General features: G+C 40.5%; 1 pseudogene; it reads right to left on the reverse strand.

Annotated features, from left to right (window-relative positions):
- Positions 1-1996: 1996 nt before the first annotated feature.
- LOC102835195 lies at positions 1997-2816 on the reverse strand (annotated as a pseudogene).
- Positions 2817-10364: the final 7548 nt, after the last annotated feature.

Raw genomic sequence — 10364 nt, forward strand, 5'->3', positions numbered from 1 at the left:
CCCCCCCGCCTCTTCTCCAGCGCCCTGGAGGAACCAAGACCTGTAACAAAAAGAGTACTAGGAGCAATTCAAGGGTCTGAGGGCTGCACGAGAAGCCCGTCTCTCTCCCTCTCCTCCCCTGGCTGCAAGGCACCTTTTCTGAGCAGCTATTGCTCTGTTAGTGTAGTGATTATGAATCGGGCTGCGAACCACAAAGTCAGCAGTTCGAAAGTACCAGCTATTCCACAGGAGAAAGATGAGACTTTCTGCTCCCGTAAAGATGTATACCCTTGGAAACCCTATACAGGGTCGCTATGGGTCGGAAACGACTCGATGGCACATAACAACAACAAAGATGTATAGTCTCAGAAACCCTATGTAGGGTCGCTATGGGTCAGAACCGACTCCACGGCATACAGCCACCACCATTACTCTTCAGGAGTCCTGGTGTGGCGCTGTATGATAAGCACTTGATTGCAATGTCTGTTTGAACCTCAAGGTCGGCGGTTCAAATCCACCAGTCGCTCCTTAGAAACCCTGTGCAGTGTCACTACGAGTGGGAACCGACTCCAAGGCACTTAATAATCACTCTTTAGTTTCTTGGCCTAGGGTTTCTCCCGCTACACTTCTTGCATGGGGTCATCAAGTAGTAGCAGGTGACTGGACAGTGGGGGCGGCTGCAGGGAGTGGTTCCAAAGGACTGCCTCCGCATCCTCCTTCTTATCACATAACGCAGATTTTGCATATTGACATGGTCTTTGGAACCTAACTTGGTGGATGAGTGAGTATGTGTATGTGTGTGTGTGTGGGGCGGGGGGGCTTGAATTTTCTGAGATTGTCCTACTGTATTCACTCACCCCATTTTCTCTGTATTTAAAAAATTTTTTCTTTGCCCCTATTAGCCCTTCCAAACAGGACTTTTCCTAGGGAGGGTCCCCATTCTGCTACAGCACTGTCAAGAGCTTTCTATGATGATGTCATGTTGTTGTTAAGTGCTGGAGAGTCGGTTCTGATGCCTAGTGACTCTGTATAGGGTTTCCTAGGAGCAACTGGTGGGTTTGAACCAGCGACATTGCGGTTAGCAGTCCAATGCTTATCCTACAGCATCACACTGGGACTCCATACTGACTGAATATTGGAGCCTACAGTCTATCCTAACTTCAGCTGCTGTTCTAAGAACAGCCTGCTAATTTGTCAAGCATTTTTAGGATTTTCAAACTCCACGTCTTCACACATGCCTTTGACTGCTCTACTTCCTTTCATTTTCTTTCTGACACCTTGAGGATCTCATTTTTGAAATCTGTTGTTCTATTTTACCACCTAATTTTATTGTAGATACTGTCTGAGGGTTTTTGGTTTTGCTGTTGTCCTTTTTTTAAAAAAATGACAAATGGGTATTATTTTATTTACTTAAACGAATATTTATAAATCAACCAGTCATACTGGTACTATTCTTACCCAAATGCAGTAAAATACAAAACAAACATCTTTCTACAAATATTCAAATAATGAACAAGTTAGGGTCTACAGTTAAACAGGAAGAAGATGGAGAAAATCAATGAAGTGCCTTTATAAACCTGATCCTTCACTCTAAATTGTCTATTATAAAGCCTCCCAAAATACTATAAAATACAAACAGTCCTTCATCACACATCTTTGTACTTTGAGTTCCTATTCTTGAGGCTAGAGCCTCAAGATATCCAATATGGAAAACTGAGTCATATTTTCCCCCTTCTAAATCTACACAGTGGGAGTCCTGGCACGGCACTGGGGGTTAATGTGTTGGTGGACTGCAAGGTCAGTTTGAACCACAAGGTCGGCGGTTCAAGCTCACCAGCTGCTCCTCGGGAACCCCACACAGAGTTGCTATGAGTCGGAACCCACTGCACTCAACAACAAATCTACACAATAAAAACCAATGATCAAGGTAGAGATATATAGTTCTGAAACATGAAGTCCTACAAGAAAGGAAGTAATGCAGCCACTGCCCAGATTGACGTGGAATTCTGTGCCCTCTTCAAACCTCTGCAGGTTGTATATTCATGGAATCATTTAGGACTAAATTTGTGGTTTGTGAGGCCTCCAAATCACTGGCAGAATTTTGCTGGAACTGGGGCAGCAGGAATTCCTCCCCACAGCTCTGAAACTGGTTGTTCCAGGCCTGATTGTTCCACGATTGGTTATTCCAGGTTTGGGTGCTCCAAGCCTGGCTGCTGTTTCAGGTCTGGTTGCCCCAGGCTTGGCTGTTCCAGCTCTGGTTGCCCGACATTTGAAGGTTTCCAGAAGGCAGGCATATCTGGTGATAGGAAGCATAGAGGTCCAGGTATTCAGCAGGCACAGAGACCTGAGCCACATCACTACTACTATTTGGCCATTTTAGTGTTTTCTGTCACCTCTTACATTTCATTCTTTGGTTTTGGAACCAGGGCTTAACTTGTCTGTAGCTAAGGTTCAGGACTTCAGAAAGTTCTTGCATCTGCTGGAGGCTGAGGTATTTCTGTTTCTGAAATCTGTCTTTGAGTATGCACAGCTGTGTCTGAGAAAACACAGTGCTGACCTTCTGCTCCTTGCCCTGGCTTTTACCTTCCTTCTTCATTGTGCTTTTCTCTGTAGAAGTGGGCAGTTTTACCTTGGGACTGGTGGAAGAATCAGGACTATCCTGAATAAGCAGCTCTATGGAAGCAGGAAGAGGAGAGACAGTGTGAGTAGAGTGCCTCCACAGATGACATTTGCAAGGATGTATCATTTTCTTCAGCCTCAGAAATTGTAGATAATGGTGAAGAGTCCCTCAGACCACAAGCCTCAGGCAGGCTTTGAGGAGAAGTTAGATCCACCATGTATGTTTGTGTTGTTGAGTAGAAGGGAGGGAGGAGAAAAACAAAACAAAACTCTTCTTGTCCTTTTATAGGAGGTGGGATTCAGGAAGATAAAAGCTAGACTGCTGTCGCTATCATCTTCCCAGAACACTCTCGAGGCTTAGCTTTCCTGTGTACTTTTTGAATTATTTTAAAGCATTAATTAGAGAAATAATTTAATTATTAAGATATTGGATTAGGAGTAAATATTTTAGTACCAGTCCGTAACTTAAATGAAATTGAAAGATAGTAATCAATATAAATGCTGTGGAAAAATAAAAATTGAGCAGAGATGGAATATGGGGGAGGAGGAGCCGGTACTGGGAATTTACATGAAGGATGGCAATGGAGCAAGGACCTGAAAGAGTTAAGTAGAGAAGAGCCGTTGCAGAGCTTGAAAGAGGAACATGCCCCAAATGGTTAAGGAACAGCAAGGAGACGAAGACTTTGGAGTAGGGTGGAGACGAGGAAAAGACATAGGAGATGTGGTCAGAAAGGGATTTGTGGTGGACAGAGAAGACGGGGATCTTAGGTGTCATTGAAAGGACTTTGTATCTTAACTGAGTGAGCTGGGAAGTGACTAGGGGTCTGTGTATGACATGTTCTGACAATATTTAAGGTCTGTCTGCTGCTAGGTGAGGACAGACTGTAAATGGCAAGGGCAAATACAGGATGGTGATTTAAGAGGCTTTAAAAAGAACCCAGATTCTAAATCCAGGTGTGTCTAGTTTCAAAGCCAGTTCTCTTGCTTCTTGTACTATTTGAATATTAAGGTGATCATGGTTAAAATCCTTTTAAGACCCTTCATCTACAATTTTGAGTACATAATATTTCAAATTCTTTTATTTTTACATTATAAACTATCCCCCAAAGTAAGTAAAACTTTGACTTTCTTTAGTAATTGTTGTTGTTGTTTTTAAGTGACATCAAATTGGTAGCGACCCTGTATAGTGTTTCTGAGTTGTGGCTGGTGGGTTTGATCTGCTGACCTGGCGGTCCACCGTCCAATGGTTACCCTAGAGCTCCACACCAGACTATTTCTTTAGTGTTGTTGTTGTTGTTAAGTGCCGTCGAGTCGGTTCCGACCCATAGCGACCCTGTACAGGGTTCAAACCAATCTTTACAGCTGCTTAAATATTTTTTCCTTGAAACTGAATGTTCCCCAGGGTCAGTTCAATAGGAATAGAAGCTGCACAGGGCCATTTTGTATAAGTACTTCTTTGTTATTCTTATAATTAGAAAATAAATATTGGGTTGTAAACGTGATCTTGAAAATAAGTGATAATTTTCCAATAAAAGGATGTGGTAGAGACTGCCAAATGTTGTGTTAGTATCTGTTTTCCCTTTTTTTCTAACTAGGTCCCTACTTTTGCTGGAGTTGGCAATATGCCCAGCTGGAAAAAACAAAACAAAACAAAACTACATTTCTTAATTTTTTTGCGGATAGGTAGACATGTCATAAGAAACCCTGGTGGCACAGTGGTTAAGCGCTCGACTATTAACTGAAAGGTCAGTGGTTATAACCTACCAGGTACTCTGTGAGATAAAAAAAATGGCCATCTGCTCCCATCAACATAATAGCTTTGAAAATCATCTAGGGTCAGTTGTACCCTGCCTGAGAGGATCACTATGAACTGTAATTGGTTCCACAGCAACAGGATTTTGCCATGCATTGCTGTCTTGGTGAGAGAGATCTAAGTGGGGTTTTCTGGACAACCTTTTAAAGGAAAAAGAATTGGCTAGCTTGGCCCTCTTGGCTTTTAACTTTTCTGTCTTCTTCCTTCTTTCTTCCTGGAACTTGACTGTGATTGTGAAGGCAGCAGCTTTATTGTTGTTAAGTGCCATCAAGTCATTTCTAACTCATATGGGGCTTCTAAGGTATGGCTGGGGAGTTTTAACCACTGATGTTGCTGTTAAGCAGTCCAGTGCTTATCCTACAGTGTCACATCAGGACTCTAATAGCCTTCATATTATCATGAAGAAAAGTCTAGGAGACTCTGAGAAATCTTGACTCTCACATCTTTGCTCCACAGAATCAAAACTAGCAACTACCAACCTCTAGATTTTGCCTAAGCGTCAGTTATTTTGGCTTTCTAATAAATGTAGCAGAACACAATTCCTAATTCAAGAAAGAGATATATTCAAGCATCATAAAAATACTTTGGAAAAAAAATTAAATTTCTGAATATCCATAATCTACATGTATCTGTGATGTTAAACATGTATTCTGATGTTGATCAGTTACTTCTATTTGAAGAAACTCACTTTTTCCAAGAAGAACATATTCTCTGCTTTTATCTATGAGGAAAGCCATGCAAAGTAGGAAATTAATATTCTATAGAAGAACAACATTGGGGTTTTCTTAAAGAAATAGCGATGTTTCTTATCATTTTGAATTGCTTATAAAAAGTATGGTATATATTATTACAAAAATAAGGTATTGTATGGTACCACAATAATGTTCAGATGTTATAAATAAACTACTGTACTGTACCCCTTTTCCAACCTTAAAATTGATGTGCCTAAAAATCATACCAAGTGACTGTGTGGTTGAGGGACTGAAAATGTTCACGGGGGAAATAGAGACAGAGAAACCAAAATAGGGCAGAAGGAACCTAAGAAAGTCAGTATATTAAAAAAACAAAAACACCTCATTGGTGTAAATAAAACAATTCACTAAATAAAGGTAAAATCAGTGACATTGTATACATATATGAGGATGTCAGAAAGTATTACTACTAGGCTTCCAGTTCATATAAAACACCTTTAAACATGTCTCTTCTGTAATCAGTGGATGACTGCACACAAGTTCTCTCAGGTCTTAGGCTCCTTAGAATGCCTTCAAAAAAAAAAAAAGATCCATTCAAAATAGTAGCTTCTCATTTCCCTTGCAAATGGGAACCAGACAAGGATGTCCTTTATCACCACTCCTATTTAATATTGTGCTGGAAGGCTTAACTAGCGCTATAACGCAAGAGAGAGGGAAAAAAAGGCATCCAAATTGATATGATTCTATGCATACAAAATCCCAGTGACTTGCAAAATTAATGAAACTAATTTAGTTATTGAAACTAATTTGAGCCCTGGTATGATGCTGTAGGATAAGCGTTGAACTGGTAACTGCAAGGTTGACAGTTCAAACCCACCAGTTGCTCTCAGAAACCCTATAAAGGGTCACTATGAGTCAGAATCAACTCAATAACACCAAAAGACAAAATAATTAGGAATAAACCTAGGCAGAGAAATAAAAGACCTACCCAAGGAAAACCGCAAAACCGCAAAAGAAACCAAAGAGACCTACAAAATAGAAGAATATATCACATTCATGGATAGGAAGACTTAATATTGTGAAAATGTCAATCCTACTCAAAGAGATCTGCAGATATCATGCAATCCTGATCCAGAGTCCAACATTATTCTTTAAAGAGATGAAAAAAACAAAACCAAAAAATGACTCACTAGCTGTCTTAGTTATCTAATACTGCTACAATAAAAATACCCTAAGTGGATGATTTTAACAACCAGAAATTATTCTCTCATAGTTTAGGAGAATAGAAGTCCAGATTCAGAGTGTTGGCCCTTTGGGAAGGCTTTTTCTTTGTTGATTCTTGAGAGAGATTTTTATCTCCTTTCAGCATCTGTAGGCCCTGTTTTCTTTGGAGATCTCCCTACATCTTGTTACCAATCTTCCCTTGGATCTAGGGATTCCAAGCGAATTCCCTTGATTCCCATGCATGCACAGTGCAGGGACTCAAATCCCAAAGGATGCACTCTACTCCCAGCTCTTCTATCTTGGTGGTAGTAGGTCCCTCTGAGCTCTGCTCACTTCTCTATCCTTTTATATCTCAGAAAAGATTGACTCAAGATACATTTTAATCCTACAGACTGCACCTAACCTCATTGCCATCATTGTTGTTAGGTGCTGTCAAGTCTTTCCTCTTAACCTCAGAGTTTCAGCATTGTCCTCTGTGTCTGTTTCATTAGGTGTCCTATGTCTTTGTTTTAGAGGATCTCTGTAGTGTGTCTGCCTAGTCCACCATCTTGCTATCTAGATGTTGTCTGTGTTTTCTCCATTATCTTTAAACTTCATGTTTCCAAGAACTTTTATTCACATGCATGCACAGCAGAATGAAACACCACCCAGTCCTGTACCATCCTTACAATTGTTGTTATGCTTGAGCCCATTGCTGCTGCTCATGTGCCAATCCATCTCCTGAGTCATCTTCCTCTTTTACACTGATCCTCCACTTTACCAAGCATGATGTCCTTCTCAGGGACTGGTCCCTCCTGATAATATGTCTGAATTAGCACCACAGAAGCGAGGATTTACAACACACAGGATAATTATATCAGATCAGGTCTGGTCACATCATGGGGGTGATAGTGTCAAATTAGATTTCATCATGGAGTAATTAAGTAATTAATTACTACCACTAAGATAAAATTAAGTAATTATTCCATGATGAGATCTAATATAATATAATCTTAATTACTAAACCACTGAGAATTCTGGCAAGTCAAGTTGACATCAAAACTTACCTATTACAGTCCACCCCTTGTCAACTTGGTACCTGTACATATCTCTTTAAACTATACATAATCTCTAAATAAAGACAATCATAAGTTATATTTGCACCTAACATGATACAAATAATTCATGCACAACTGAAAACATACTAACCCCATTATATTACCCCCAAATTCTTTCAAGTTCGAATTTTAACCTGGGACAAAATTCTTTTTAATCTGTGTATCTAGAATAGAAGTCATCTGCTTCCACATACAATGGTGGACCAGGCAAAAAGTAGACATTTCAATTACAAATGGAGAAACTGGAGGGAAACAAAGGATAACAGGCACCAAGCAGGTTAAAAATCCAGCAGAACAATTTACATTAGCTCTCAAGGCTTGAAAATTATCCTTTGTTCTTTGGGCCCCGTGTAGTCAATGGCACTTTCCTCCAGACTCTTGGGTGTTGGCCATGCAATCTGGATTCTGAGTAGAGGCCCCTCAATTATGGACTTTGGTTCTGCCTTTCAGTCCCACTGGAATGGTAACTCTGCTCTCCAGGCTTTGTGTAGTCCCATGCTCCTAGTTCATCTGAGTGGTGACCTGACCCACTCAGCCCTAGCAGGCCCCATTCTTCTGCCCACTCCAGCATGGCAGTTCCCCCTCTCAGCATTGGACAGAGGTCCATCTTAATGGCAGAGAAAAAGATCCAACCTTTTGAAACCAAAGAAATTATTGTCCTACCCTTAGAAACCCCAGAGGTCATGGTTCCACATTTTGAGAGCCCAGAGGTCATGCCCCTACCTTTTGAGACTGTAGTATCTCTGTTTCCCATGCTCCTTGTTTCTTCAGCTTCTGCTTCCTGGTTCCTTGATCTCTAGAAGAGGCCAGTCTGGTCTCTGGTCTGCTCAAACAAGTGTTACAAAGCTCTTTAGCTCTACTGATAAGTGCCCAAAGGCACAACACTCCAACAGTATTAAGCCTTGGCCTGAAGGCACCCAGCTCTCTAGCCTAACTGCACTGACAAGTGTTGAGAGGTACCCCACTCTGAAGGGAGCTTTATGCACAAAGGTGCTCAGCCCTTTTGCTCTCTGGGTTGATTTCCATGCCGTTGTGTGTCAGTTTCCTGCTTCAGTTTATGTGCTGCTGCTTCTCATCATCTGTACTGTCTCTGGTGCTATAGCTTTCCCGACTTCCTTCTGTCAGAAAATTCCTCATCAGAATTTACTTTGACATCTATAATTCCTCCAACAGTCTTTTGCAGTCAATCTAGGGTTTTACCATTAGGTAGCTTAGAACTCTTCCAGTCTCTGTACATTACCTAATTTCAAAACTGCTTCCACATTTTAGGTATCTGCTACCAAATTCTGTCTTAGTTATCTAATGAAGCTATAACAGATATACTAGTGGAAGGTTTAACAACCAGAAATTTACTCTTTCACAATTTAAGAGACTAGAAGCCCAAATTCAGAGTCGAGCTCTGAAGGAAAGCTTTCTCTTTGTTGATTCTGGGGAAAGGTCCTTGTCTCCTTTCAGCATCTGTAGGCCCAGTATTCCTTGGAGATCTCCATACATCTTGTCACCAATCTTCCATTGGATCTAGAATTCCAAGTGAATTCCCATGAATCCCATGCATTCACAGTGCAGGGAGCCCAATTCCAAGGGATGCACTCCGCTCCCAACTCTTCTATCTTGTTAGTAGTAGGTCCCTCTGAGCTCAGCTCACTTCTCTCTCTGTTTATATCTCAGAATAGATTGAAGCAAGATACAACATAATTCTTTAGACTTCATTTGGCCTCAACAGCATAATAGAAGTGAGAATTTACAACGCAGAGGATAATTACATCAGATCAGAGGTGATCAAATCAGATGACATCATGGGAGTGATTGCATCATGCTAGATATCATCATCTACTTAAGATGTAGAGGTGATAACCACATCTTAACTACTAAGCCCCAGAGACTTCTGGTCAACCCAAGTGGATACAAGACCTTAACACAAGACACCAACTTTATGTGGAAAGTAGAGACCCCTGATAAGCAAAGCACAACTAAATAAGAACAACAAAATAGAAAGCTTCTTATTTCCTGATCTCAAGACCTACTACACAGCTGTGGTAGTAAAAACAGTCGGGTACTGGTACAACAGCAGACATACATACCAATGAAACAGAATTGAGAACCCAGAAGTGAACCTTTCCATCTACACTCAGTTGATTTTTGACTAAGGGCTAAATATTAAATGAGGAAAAGATAGTCTTTTTTAGCAAATAGTACTGGCAAAACTGGATATCCATTTGCACAAGACTGAAACAGGATACATACCAAAAAATGAACTAAATAAGATGGGTCAAAGACCTAAAACCTAGAACTATAAAGAGCAGCATTGAGAAATAGGGGCAAACATGTGCAAAGGATATGAACAGACACTTCACCAGAGAAGACATTCAAGCCGCAAATTTGAAGAAATGCTCATCCTCACTAGCCACACTAGGATGCAAATCAGAACAACAATGAGATATCAGCTCACTCAAGCATTAATAGCAAAGTGCAAAAATTAATAGAAAACCACAAATGTTGGCAAGGCTGTGGAGAGACTGGAACCCTCCATACACTGCTGGTGGGACTGCCAAATGCTATAACCACTGTGAAAAATGGTATGGTGCTTCCATGAAACGCTGGAAATAGAAATGCCGCAAGACCCAGTAATCCTTCTACTTGGTAATATATCTTAGAGAAATAACAGTCATGACACCAATAGACACATGTACACCAATATTCATCACAGCACTATTAATAATAGCAAAATGATAGAAATAACTTAAATGCCCATCAATGAAAGAATTGGCAAACAAACTGGTACATGCACACAGTGGAATACTATGCAACAGTAAAGAATAAATATGAATCTGTGAAACACCTCATAACATAAGTAAATCTGGAGTATATTATGCTGAGTGAAATAAGTCAATCACAAATGGGCAAATACTGTATGAGATCACTGTTGTAAAAAGTCAAGAA

Source organism: Chrysochloris asiatica, unplaced genomic scaffold (assembly GCF_000296735.1).
Source record: "Chrysochloris asiatica unplaced genomic scaffold, ChrAsi1.0 scaffold00052, whole genome shotgun sequence".
NCBI lineage: Eukaryota > Metazoa > Chordata > Mammalia > Afrosoricida > Chrysochloridae > Chrysochloris > Chrysochloris asiatica.